We start from the raw sequence: 13,747 nt of genomic DNA, 5'->3' as shown, positions 1-13,747 counted from the left end.
AAAGAGGGTCATATTAGAATATGTGGGTGGGGGAGGAATAGATCAGAATGTCAATACTCAAAATTCAACTGTCCTACCAGGTGAAAATTCGGCAAGAGGTGTTTTTTCTCCTCACCACATCTCCCCACCAGAACAGAAATAGACTTCTGCTTAATTTCTACTCTTCACATTTCTGTTAAATGTTTATGCAGTTTATGGAGAAATTAAGGAAGCAGTAATTGTAGGCCTGGAAACATTTTGACCACATATCAAGTTTGGAGGAACTATACAGGTAGCCATTGTGCTGTAGGACTAGACCCCCTATCAGCCATCCCAGCATGGCAAATGTTCAAGAAGATCATCACTTACGCTTGAGGCTGAGGCGTCGGCGGTGTCTGGGAGGGCTTTTGCACAACTAAGACTTGTGCGGCAGCTGCAACCGTACCTCACAAAGGTTGATTTGGCCGGGGTGGTCCATGCCTTGGTCACCTCTAGATTAGATTACTGTAATGCGCTCTACGTGGGACTGCCCTTGAAAACGGCTCAGAAATTCCAACTGGTCCAACGGGTGGCGGCCAGGATGTTAACTGGTGCTCCTTACAGAGAAAGGTCAACCCTCCTGTTTAAGGAGCTCCATTGGCTGCCGTTTACCTACCGAACCCAATTCAAGGTGCAGGTGCTTACCTACAAAGCCCTGAATGGTTTGGGACCTGCCTACCTGAGTGACCACATCTCCGTTTATGAACCCACGCGCGCCCTTCATTCATCTGGAGAGGCCCTGCTCGCGATCCCACCTGCGTCACAGGCGCGTTTGGTGGGGACAAGGGACAGGACCTCCTCTGTGGTTGCCCCCCCGATTCTGGAACACCCTCCCCAAAGACATTAGACTAGCACCCACGTTGGCAGTCTTTAGGAAGAACTTGAAGACCTGGCTATTCCGATGTGCCTTTCCAGAATAGGATAACCCCCAGCACTATGTCCCAGAAGCACTTTATTAGAGTTAAAACTCTCTGCACATTGCACTTGCCCAGAATTCCAACATACCACCGTCACATCCAGCACTTTTTAACCTGTACCCATCATACCCGGCCCTGGTTTTTACTGTGTAATAGTGTAATGTTTTGTCATTGCTTATGTTTTAATTTTTCTTTGTATTTGTATTGTTATTGTTTGCTGTTGTTGTGTTGAGGCCTTGGCCTTTGTAAGCCGCATCGAATCCTTCGGGAGATGCTAGCGGAGTACAAATAAAGTTTAATAATAATAATAATAATAATAATAAAGAAGATGCCCCTCCGAGTCTTAACTAGTCCCTCCTCTCAGTTTTTATGGTCATTTAGACAATAAAGCAAGGGAAAAGTGAATAGAGATTTAACTTTATTACATGTGACTAAGGTAGATTATCTTGCTGCTGATTTGTTTACTTTTTTGTAGTTTTTAAGGTGCTATAAGTTAATATTAAGCACCACTGTCGTATGGTGACAGTTTCATTGGGCAGTATCTCAAAGTCACAAGCAGACTTCCACTTATTCACTGAAATACCTCTTTCTGCCTCACAATGAAATGCTTCTTTTGCTGTCATCTGTTCCAGAGCAGTTTTCCAGGGCTCCAAAGAATATCAAAAAAGCTCAGAAAAATCCATTCTACCAGCATTGTCTGACTCACAGGCCAATGGACACAATGGCTTAAAACCAAATGAAATTTATGAGGTTTAGTAAAGTTACATATGCTTTTAAATCAAAAACACAGCTTAAAATACTTATGAAAAAAGTATTAGCCAAAGTATTGTCAAGTATTCAGTGAACAAGTCGTACCAACTACGCACGAGGATCCAGTATTTGCCCTGAGAAATAATGTCTTTTGCTTTGTAATGCTCTTGTTGATATAAGACAAATGCAGCAAAACAAGTGAACATGGATTAATTTGCATTCATGGTTTGTAGTAAAATCTAAACTGCTTGCCTCTTACATTCTTATTCATTGGACTATACTAATTCTCACTGATCTCACTGGAATGATAAACTCACCAAAATGAAGAGCAACTAATCACTGGCATGTACAGCAAATTAAGAACATGCACACAGACTTTCCATCACCGTTCAGTGGTATCAACCAATTTCTACTCTGAGTTGCTGAGGCATACAAAGGAAATCTACACAAAATGAAAGTGGTGAAAGCATCTGTATGTATCTCCTTCATCTAGGTGGATTCCTAGATACCACATTTGTTTCTTTAAGATAACTCAGTGCACTATTCAGACCATTGAAAGTTGCTAGATGTTTGCTTCATATTGTATTCTGTGGTTGTTTTATATTGTTTGAAATGTATTTTATGAATTTTGTTGTTATATTTTAACCATGTTGAATTTTGGGCTTGGCCCCATGTAAGCCGCCCCGAGTCCCTTCAGGGAGATTGAGGCAGGGTACAAAAATAAAATTAATTATTATCATTATCATTATTATTACTTGATCCTAAATATAATCCTAAATATATTTAATGGAAACCCACTCCTCTAATTTCTATGGAAGTATTTTTCAAGTAGGCATCTTACTTGAAAATCTATACATTATTATATAATAATAATATACTTTATTTATACGCCGTCACCATCTCCCCAAGGGGACTCGTGGCGGCTAACATGAGGTCAAGCCCAAGAATTACAATCAGGCAAAATAAAATACAAACAAACAAATAATAACATCAAAGTAACATGCATAGAATAGAAAAATATACAATAAAATAAAAGCAAAATAAAATGGTAAAGGAATTAAAACGCAGTGGGCAGGTCAAATTAATAAAACCCTAGATGAGATGGATAGATAGAGTAATGTGTCTGGAGAGATGACTTAAAAGAGGCGAGCAATGAGATTAAACCTTCACTAATGGACCTAAAGCAATTTTCATAAAATAAAATGTTCTAAACAGGGGTCCTCAAAATAACATTTTTTCAATCTGGCATCCTCCTGCAGTTTTAGATAATGACTCCCAGATCCCAGAAATCATAGCCATTATTGATTTTGAATTATATAACTTGTTGCCAACTCAGCTGGAGGATACCAAGTTGAATCTTAGAGAAGCATGGACAAAAAAACATAATTGGAAGCTATCTTAAGGGCTATCTGCTCCAACCTCAGTCTAAAAATCCACTACTAAAGCATCTTTGACTGGTGACTACCCCAACTCTGCTTAAAGATCTCCAATAAAAGCCTTCACCAACCTACTATGTAAACATTTCACTATCAAACAGCAAAGTCAGAGGTCCTTAATATTTAGTCAAAGTCTCATTTCTTGTAATTTGAGTCCATTCGTTCAGATACTGTTTTTGGACCAGGTAAAACAAGCTCATTCTAGCTTCCACGTGACAATTCTTCAAATGGGTCTTCTCTTCTCCAAGCTATATATATTCCCTTAACCATTCTTCATAGGAACTGCTTTCCAAATCCTTTGCCATTCTGGGTCACATTCACAGTACAGAATTGAATTGCTGTGATTGCTCTTAAACTGTTCTGGAACCTCTAGATAAGGCCTGGACCACCTGTGACTCTCCAGCTGTTTTGGCCTCCAACTCCCAGAAGCTCCAGCCAGCTTGTCCAATGGCCAGGAAATCTGGGAATTGGAGGGCAAAACGGCTGAAGAGCCTCAGGTTATGCAGGCCTGCTTTAGACTGTAAGAGTGGTTTGGCAATGGAACCCCTTGCCTAGAGAGGTGACAAGTCTCCTTCTCTTGATATCTTCTAAAAGAGGCTAGACAGCTTGTTGCTGGGGATGCTTTAGCGAGCTATACTGAACATGATGTTGGAATTGACAGCCCATAAGCACCCTTCCAATTCTATAATTAGATGACATGGAATCAATTAAATGAATCTATGACTTGGGTTTTCAGTTAGGTGAGGCACTGGAAGACTCTGGCTGAGAGTTCTAAATTTGCCTTCCAAAGTTGCCATTCCTTGGTTTACATATGGTGAAAACACAAAAGTTAAAATGGAAACATGGTGCTCTAACTTTGTCAAGTGAATGAGCCCCTAGCCATTTCTTCAGATGTTTTGAGAAGAAAATGATAACACAAATGACAACTTATACTTTGTGTCATATAGTCAATGCTCTGGACGGTTCTTATATACTCATAGTCATACCTTCAATTCTTGTGCTTTCAACTATAAACTAGTTTGTCATGATGAGAGGGAGACTTCAACTAGTTCACCTCACTGATTTAAACAAGACACTCCATAAAACTACTTCTAATGGTAGCAATATGGAAGAACAGATGGAAGAGCACAGCACATAAGGTACATTCTTGTCTGGAAAATAAATGTGGCATCTAGTTTAAAACCTTTCTGCTGAAGATATGAACAGCCATGTGTACAGTCATCAGATGAGTATATCAGTCTTAGCATCCAGCCTCTCTGTTACATGAGCAGCAGACCAGGAGGTTTTCAACTAAATGGAGTTTCACATTTTGTCTGAACCCGGAAACTAAAAACAACATGATTTAAAGGTGCTTTAGCAACCTGACTTGTTATGATTACCAACAATCTAGCATATTGGTAGTTCCCAGTGGCACAATGGGTTAAACACTTGTGCCGGCAGGATTGCTGCTCCAGGTTCTCATGCAGGGACATGAGAGAAGCTTCCCATTGGATGGTAAAACACCCGGGCATCGCCTTGGCAATGTCGTTGCAGATGCCCAATTCTCTCACATCAGAAGTGACTTGCAGTTTCTCAAGTTTCTCTTGACATGAAAGAAAATCTAGCATATTGGACAAAATGGAAATGTACAGTTATTCCTAGTTTTATCAATCCCCGAGGTAAAGGAAGCAGGGAAGTTTATTCAAGTATCTATTTATTAGAAGAAAATTATTGTTCAAAAAAATTGGGTATCTTAAAATTATCAGCATTTTCAGTAGGCTTGAAGAGAAGAAGAACATTTACAAGTTTTAATGTAGAATTATCTGACAGGACACCACACATTGAGAATGACACCAAATGACATTATTCAAGGAAACTGAGATAAAATTAGTAACATGACAGCTTTTAGGGGATATGGACTGACTGATCAACTATTCACTCAGCTGGATTAAGTAAACAATTTACTGCAAAAACAACCACTACTAAAAGAAAAGAGGAAATCCTACCCTTTTAAAATTTAATGGCTCGTCTGTTTTTTCTATCGGAAATAGCAAGGAATACTGTACTAAAAGCCTATTTAGATAGGTTTTAAGACACAGTGAAATGAAAAAGTTCAAGGAAAGGTATGTCCCTCCTAACATTGATAAGGGAACTACATAATAACAAGAAAGGATTTATTACTTTCAACACCAAGTTAAACAAGCACAATCTGTTCTAAACAAATAAAATCCACTCCATTAAAAGGTTGAGCAGGACTGTTAGACTAGGATACACAAAAAACAAAGATTGTGTAATATCGTAATAACTGTGAATATATTATTCTGTGCAAAATTCACCTCAAGAAATCCATCCTATTTAAACAGTAAAAGCACAAGATTCTAAGTGATCTTGGAAGCTAAGCAGGGTTCATGCTTGGATGGTTTCAGGGTTAGTGCTTGGATGGGAAACCACCAATGAATACCAGATGTTTAGATTATATTTCAGAAGAAGAAACTGGCAAAATCCTCTCCAAGTAGTCTTTGCCAAAGAAACCCCTATGAAATTCATGGAGTCACCATAAGTTGACAGGTTCTTTGAAGACACTTACACAGATTATCGAAAACAGTAATTTTATTGCTTTGGAGAGCAGGGTACAGACAGCCTAACATACTGTCGTGCTTCTAAAAGAAATATAGCCAAAGATGATAATTTACACTGTGTGGAGATAAACTTTATCTTTTGTAAGCAGCCCTATGTTGAAGGGCAGAGTATAAATAAAGTACTGGTATTAGATAAGATATATGTGATACAAAGTATCACTTGCTAATGTCTATAAACCAAATTCTGTGAAAGGCACAAAAACAAGGGTAAGTTAAAAAGTAGTAGCATAATAGTCGCAGTGCTACAGTACTTAAAGTTGCTAAATTAATGACCATTTCTATCCTTTAATGGGCTTCAGTTTGTAGACAAATTGGTTTCAGAGAAAGCATGTACATGTAATTTCCTCACAAGAGGCACCAAGATTACTGCCCCCCCCCCCCCCCAAAAAAAACAGATTATGAAGCTCAATAAGAAAATTTGGAAACATCAATATTCGAATGTCCATTACACCAATATTGTTCCTATTGCTATGTCTAATTTGGTGGATGTGTGGTGGTGGCCGATTTAAAACTACTAAACAAGATTTCATTACGATCTGAGCTAATATAGTGGAGCTCATGAAAGAAAGTAATTCAGGAAATAGATTAGAAAAAGTTTATCTTAAAAGCAAGGTTGCCATTAAGATAAAAGCTACAGCTAGAACTCCTAATTAAACTATTGAACAACCATCTGCCTCCTGATGTTCAAGAGTTATGCTCTATAATCACAACAGAAATTGTACAACTTCAGGGAGTTATTCAAATAGACAGGATTCGAGAGGTTATCTAGCCAAGATTAGTAAACTCCATGTATTTTATGTTCCTCCTTGTTCTGTATCTTCAACATTCTGTATCCTGTTCTATAGGTAAAATCTACTAAACTACACAACTACTAAGGTTTGTGGGGATAGTGTTTTTGAATGTTTTAGTCCTAAACACACACACACGCGCACACCCCTAGGTGCTATCAATGGACTCTCTCTAGATAGATGTTAGGGTGCTCTTCAAATTTTGACAAACCCTAAATCCAAAACAAGAATGATTTGTAAAAAATATGGGAGAAGTCTGAATCAAAACAGTTGAAGTGAAAATGAAATTAGAAATGCAGAGGATGGCCTAGGCTAGAATCTCTTCAATCTGGGGTGTGTGGTAATTATAAACCAGACATTGATAATTAAATACATAAATGAGAAGCAGGATGCAGTCTTTCCAGTTTATAAGGAGGTGAGCAACCTTAGTACCCAAGAGCCATAACCATCATGCCCAATGGTGAGAGATTATGGAAGCTGTAGCCCAAAAGTATTGAAAGGTCCCACCTCTGATATGCAGCCCAATGCAGAGTGATACATGAAATACTTAACTAACTTGTTAGGAAATCAAACATGGATATGTATACAATTATAAACATTCAAGACTCTTCTATGGTGTGTTTTATTAGATGAGCCGAACAGTGACAGATTCCAACCATACCCAGAAGCATCTCTGAATGCTCTCTTTGTATGTTTGAAATGTAAAAAAAAGTTTTGCAGTGATATTGTTCCAGATGTCTTTTTCATAACGTAGTAGTCAGATGATTTAATGAAAAGTACAACATTTAAAAAAAAAACTTAAGATGTATTATAAGACTTTGTAAAAACAGAAATCTATAAAAACTATGTGCCAGTATGGTGTAGTGGTGAGAACACTGGACTAAACCTGGAGACCAGAGTTTGAAACCCTGCCCAGTCATGGAAACCCATTGGGTGGCCCTGGGCAAGATGAACTCTCTCAGCCTCAGAGAAAGTCAAATGAAAACTGTACAGGAACAAATCTTGGCAAGAAAACCCTGTAATGTTATCAAATGACATGATGCCACATAAAAACAACTAATAACCAATCCCAATTATAACAAACTTCAATACTCAACACATGAAAGAAATTTAAATAGATGTTTCTGAACAGCATATAGCAGAATAATCTTGAAGTCCTCATATCCACACAGCATCAAGTAATTCCCATTAATGCAACAAAGCTGAATACAGGATTGCACTGTTAGGTCAAGCACATCTAAAACCATTTCTGCAAGTCAGGCTAACAGTACCAAAGAAATACCCCTATAGCCCTCATTTGTTCTAATATATTTCCCAACCCTGTAACACAAAATTTAATGAGCGCATATTTCCTCTGCCTTAAAATGGCAGAAGCCATGCACAAAAGACAGCACAGAGTTAATGAGAAAATTATGCACAGAGCATTTTGCATTACAGTGGCATCATATGCTAGGTCAATAGCTAACTGCATTCATCTTTCTTGGTAGTCACATTTGTTAAACGAAAATGGGAGTATCATCCACCCACTCTTACGTTGAAATAGACATGATTTTTCTGGACTTTTTCAAAAAAATGCTCCAAATGGGCTTTTTTTCTTATGGATTTAAAGAGACTTTGAAGGGCTGAGATAATCTAGGGCAGTGGTTGTCAACCTGCGTATCCCCAGATATTTTGGCCTTCAACTCTGAAAAATCCTAACAAGTGGTAAACTGGCTGGAATTTCTGGGAATTGTAGGCCAAAACACCTGAGGACCCACAGATTGAGAACCACTGATCAAAGTGTTCCCTGCTATGCATGCTACAACTCCCAGTATCTATAGCCAACTCCCTTCTTCTCCTTTCAGCAGTAAGGCTGAGGTTGCTCCCTAAACTTCTCAGTTCCGGGTCCATCCCTATGTCTTAACATTGACAGCTGGGGCTAAGGCAAACAAATCTTTTAAGCAGCACTCACAAAAAATGAGCAGGAACTATACAACCCTTCAAATGCTACTGCAACTCTCAGCATCATACATTATTAGGCTGATTCGTGCTGCTGCGAGGCAATCTAACAACATTTGGAGAACCACACCATTGCCACTCTTCTTCCAATACTTGTAACACTCACATTGCTGTAAAATGGTTTTAAAGATTCAAGTTGATACACTTGTATGTTGAGAGGTAAACATACACATACTATTCAACAACTATTTTTCCAAGTCAAGAGTACCTGTCTGATCCACTCACAAAAAAAACTTAATTGGTAGTCAAGATTTGTTGAGACAGGAATTGTCTTTGCCTCCCTCTACGGCTGAGAGAGAGTGCGATCTGCCCAAGCCACCCAGTGGGCATGAGGAAGGCAAAAACAAACCCTCCCTGAACATCTCCTTGATACCGTGGCCATGAGGCACCATGACAGAAATGAATTTCATGGGGTCTCTCTAAGCCGACAGCCACCCTGTGAGTGCACATACACAAACACATATCCCTAGTGAAGAGAAAGTAGACTTTACAAGTAATGGTTGGAGGAGCTTGATAATACAGTATTTAACCTGAAGAAAGGCAAATTCAGGTGTGATGTAACAGCCATATTTTTTAAAAAGTATCTAAAGTCATGGCATTTGCTACCAATGGTTCTTAACCTGTGGGTCCCCAGGTGTTTTGGCCTACAAATCCCAGAAATCCCAGCCAGTTTACAAGCTGTTGGGATTTCTGGGAGTTGAAGGCCAAAACAACTGGGAACCAACAAGCTGAGATCCACTGTGCTAGACAGAAGAGACCATTTTGCTGCTCTAAAGATTAGAACTTGAACAAATAGGTTCCAATTGTAAAAAAAAGGAAAAAAAGAGGATTATCAAAACATTAGAAAGAATATGCTGATAGTAGAAGCTGTTTGATCATTCAATGAATTGCCTGAGAAAGCAGTAGATCTTCTCTCCTTGACGTTTTACAAGAAGAGGGTGGATGGTCATGTCTCAGTCATGCTTCATCTGTGGATTCCTGCCTTGGTGGGGATCAAACAAAATAAACATCATGGTTCCTCCCATCATTACAATACTAAAATTTAATATGAAATGGAAAAATATTTCATGTGCAATTCATAAATGGATTCGTTTCATTTTATATTATTACTACTCAAATACTTGAAATAGGCTGGATTTTTTTTAACACAAAAGCTTTACCATTATCACAGGTGAACACATTGTGTCAACCCTCTCTGAATGACTGGTAGGAACCATACCATATTGCTGCCATGTTACAACACACTGCCTTGGAAGGAGAAATATGTCTGCTTCGGGCCCATTATGGGGATGCCCCTAAGTACTATAACAGTACTTAGTGACCACCCAGGTACTACCCCTTGTAGAGAAGAAGCAGGTAAACAAAACCAGTAGCAAGAAGAAAGAGCAATAAGTGTCACTGTCTAATCATTCACTTATTCCCTGTTTGGCCCAACAGCATGCAATAACAATAAGGAGGCAGAGAAACACAACACAGAGCAACCCTGTCCCAAGAAATGAATACCATCACCAGCTCCGTCACCCCCAAAACCTGCAGCTGCAATTGCTTGAACATTTACTGATGTCTCGGGGATTCTGAGAGTTGAATACTTTCAAAAAGTAACTCCTTTAGATGGAAAGTAAAAGTCATACTGTCAACCGAATTTCACTCTCCATTCCTGCCTCACAGATGTGTAACTATATGGCAGGGGAGAGAAATGGAGACATTCCTCCTACCTAATAAGCATTTTGTGCTCTAAAGGAGCTATAGGGGTAGTAAGAGGGGATAATTTCTACACACACTATCCTGCACTTCCCTGAAATCAAGCTACACACATTGTCGAAGGCTTTCATGGCCAGAATCACATGTTGTTGTAGGTTTTTTCAGGCTATATGGCCATGTTCTAGAGGCATTATCTCCTGACGTTTCACCTGCATCTATGGCAAGCATCCTCACTACCTCTGAGGATGCTTGCCATAGATGCAGGCAAAATGTCAGGAGAGAATGCCTCTAGAACATGGCCATATAGCCCAAAAAAACCTACAACAACCCAAGCTACACACATTTAAATAATAAAGTTAAGTTTTGTTGTGATCAGTAATATGAACAAAGATTCACGATAACAACAGAGTCTTTACAAAAGGGATACAATGCACTTGTACACCAAATACATCTAGTTTCCAAACTACAAATGAATAAGCAGCTACTGGACACAAACAGAGAGAGTATCATGTGTCTTCTACCAAATATTTTCATGCAAAGCATTAATGGACACATTTTACAAACATTTCCACTGGCTCTCATAGTTGCACCTTTGTTTGGCAACCTCTGATCATGCTATTATAAAAGAGATAAGGAAAGATGAGACTTTACAGCTTATTTATCACTCCCATACATCACTGCTATCTAATCTGTGGGACTGAAAGGGTTTTCCCCAATGTACCAGTTGTCTACAACTTTTTCTTTCCTTCCTGGAAACTTATCACAGAGCAGCAACCAACATCTTATGAACCAAAACAGGTAGAGGGACTGACACTCTGGGTAGCACTGCTATCCATGATAGCATCTTCCATGTCTGCACCAGATTTTGGTGCATCCCATCATTGACTGCCTTTTCACTTTGAATCATAGAATTGGAAGAGATCACAAAGGCCAGTCCAACCAGTCCAGCCAGGTTGTATGGCCATGTTCCAGAAGCATCCTCTCCTGACGTTTTGCCTGCATCTATGACAGGCATCCTCAGAGGTTGTGAGGTCAGACTTCACAACATCTGAAGATGCCTGTCATAGATGCAGGCAAAACGTCAGGAGAGGATGCTTCTGGAACATGGTCATACAGCCCAGAAAACATACGACAACCCAGTTTTAGAAGCAGTTTTTGTTTGTTCAAAAGCAAGAATGCAAAGATCTTTCTGGGGGGACGTGGTGAAAACTTTGTGATGTGAGTCGACTCACGTCACTTGGGACAATGTGCATGCTGCAAACGAAAGAGAGAGCCTTGCCTTGTGGTGTGTTGTCGGCTGAACAAAATTGAAACCTTCCTTGCCACAAAATTGCAGCGCTGTCTATAAATACGGACCCACACTTTGTTGCTGACAAACAAACAAAATGAGGCCGCCTTGAAACTTCAGCTCAAGTTTAGTCATTTGTAGAGTAGGGGGAGGGTGTTCCTCTTGTGTTGGGATGCTTTTTTGTCCCCTGCTGCCTTTTCGCACTGCAAGAAACCTACAGAGAGAGATCTGCATTCCTGTCTGCCTCCAGCAAAAGACTCAAACTCAGTCTTTGCTGGAGTTTCCAATGAGGGAACTGACAGAAACCAAGAGGAAGGAGAGGGTGGTGGCGGGGGGGGGGTGTCTGTCTGTCACGGATTTGTCCCCAGCTAATTAATTAATGCATTAATCAAGAAAAGAGCTTTCTCATTGCCAGGGTCTCCAGAGCTGGGAGACACTTCATTAATTCCTTTTGAAAACTCTTTCCACTTTTCCTTCAGCGAATGAGGCAGCCAAGTCAATTCAACACAGTGACTGAAAAGAGAAAGGAACAGAAAAAAATTTGGGGGAAGCCTGCCAGGTTTCTTCCGCCGTCTGCGCTTTTAATTAAAGTCATTTAGCCGAAGGAGAAAGAGAAAATGGGCTGAGTTTTAGTCCGAGAAAGGAGAAAAAACAGGACTTCTGGGAGGCGAAGGGGAAGCCAAGCCTTTGGGGAGCTGGCCTTTGAAGGCTGCAAGTCTGAGGCATAGAACTCACGAGGGCTGGAAGCAGAGTACAAAACTCTCAGTTAACCAGAACTCTCAAGCAACCGGCAAAATTGAAGAAATAATACTTTAAATAAACATTAAAATAAAATCATGTTGATACGACAGTACATCTATTTTCATAATACAGCATCACTATCTTACATTAAGTTTGTCTTTATTTGCTTCCAATTACTGCATTTCAATATTTTTATTATGTCAATAGTGAATGGCATAGTATTGGGATACACAGCTAGGCCTATTTTAATAGTAACTCTCAAGCAACCAGAAACTCCCTTTGCCCAACATCTAATTTTCCCCTTTGGGGCCAGTTAACTGAGCGTGTATTGTACTTTGAAAAAGTTACTTCCCAGGATGCAAAGTTGGTTAAGTAAAAGGGATGCTACTCTGAACCTCATTTCACTCTCCCTTTCCGCTTCCCAGCCTGGGACCGGAGAGCCCAGCGTGGGTCCCGTGCAAGCCTCCCGCCACAAGGGACAGAAAGGAAAAGTCTGACCAACAAAAGCATTTCACTCGCGCGCTCTCTCTCTCTCAGCACTCCTCTTCGATCAGACCAAACACTGGGGTCTTTTTTCTTATGCATGCAAGTGACTTTTTTTGGCACCAAAGAAGCATTTTGCAGGAGATAACAAAAAAAACAAAACAAAATAAATGAAACAGCCACAACCTTGTATTTATATCGCCTCTTCCTTCCAACGGGGGACGCAGGCGCACACACGCAAGCGCGCGACTGTCAGCCTGCGAGTTGGAATCCCCGGGCAGGCGTTGCCGTGGAAACCGCAGCGCGCGCCCCCTTCCTCTCGTAAACCCCGCCCACTCCTTGCCAACTTCAGGGGAAGGTCTTACCTTGGGCTCCCCCTGCATTCCGAGCTGCGTTGCGCGCTGTGGGGCCGCGCGGGAGGGAAGCCTGTGCTTCCACTCCCCCCTTCTCCTGCCTCCTTTAAATAAAGCAAAAGCGGCTCTTTGGGAGGAGCCAGGAAAAGAGGGGTGACCCAAGGAATTGGAGTTAGTGGGCTGAAAAGGAAGGTGCCCATGTATTTTTGCGTATAGCCAAGTCTCCACATTAGTTGGGTTTAGGGGCACAAGACTATCATTAAAGTGAAAAAAACGCAACTAATTACAAATCTTTCTTCTTTTTTAACCCCACTCTAGGGATTTTCCGGTCTTCTAGCATGATTGATAATCCGCTTCTGCTGGAAAGTAACCATAGAATTGTAATGGAGGACCCAGAGATTCCTAGAGAGATTCCTAGGTCCTCCAGCTTGACTTGAGAAAGTTGACTGTAGCGTCACTTGGAAGACCAACCACTTCATCACACTAGAGAATGAATCCACTTAAAGTATTGTCGAAGGCTTTCATGGCTGAAATCACTGGGTTGTTGTAGGTTTTTCGGGTTGTATGGCCATGTTGTATTTAGTTGTGTTTTTTCACTTTAATTGGAGTGTTGTGCCCCTAAACCCAACCAATGTGAAGATTTGACTATACACAAA

The 13,747-nt window shown here is 40.3% G+C and overlaps 1 protein-coding gene across 1 annotated transcript in view; it reads right to left on the bottom strand.

The window, feature by feature from the left end:
• The window catches only part of PRR5L (proline rich 5 like), a 78,567-nt gene extending 65,520 nt beyond the window's left edge, over positions 1–13,047 (bottom strand). The window contains exon 1 of the mRNA XM_060764686.2: positions 12,925–13,047. The gene's annotated coding sequence lies outside the window, so the exon portion shown is untranslated. The remainder of the gene's footprint in view (positions 1–12,924) is intronic.
• Positions 13,048–13,747: the final 700 nt, after the last annotated feature.

This window comes from Anolis sagrei, chromosome 1 (assembly GCF_037176765.1).
Source record: "Anolis sagrei isolate rAnoSag1 chromosome 1, rAnoSag1.mat, whole genome shotgun sequence".
In the NCBI taxonomy this organism is placed as follows: Eukaryota; Metazoa; Chordata; class Lepidosauria; order Squamata; family Dactyloidae; genus Anolis; species Anolis sagrei.
Note: the sequence above shows the minus strand (reverse complement) of the source record. Positions and strands in the feature narration are given on the sequence as shown.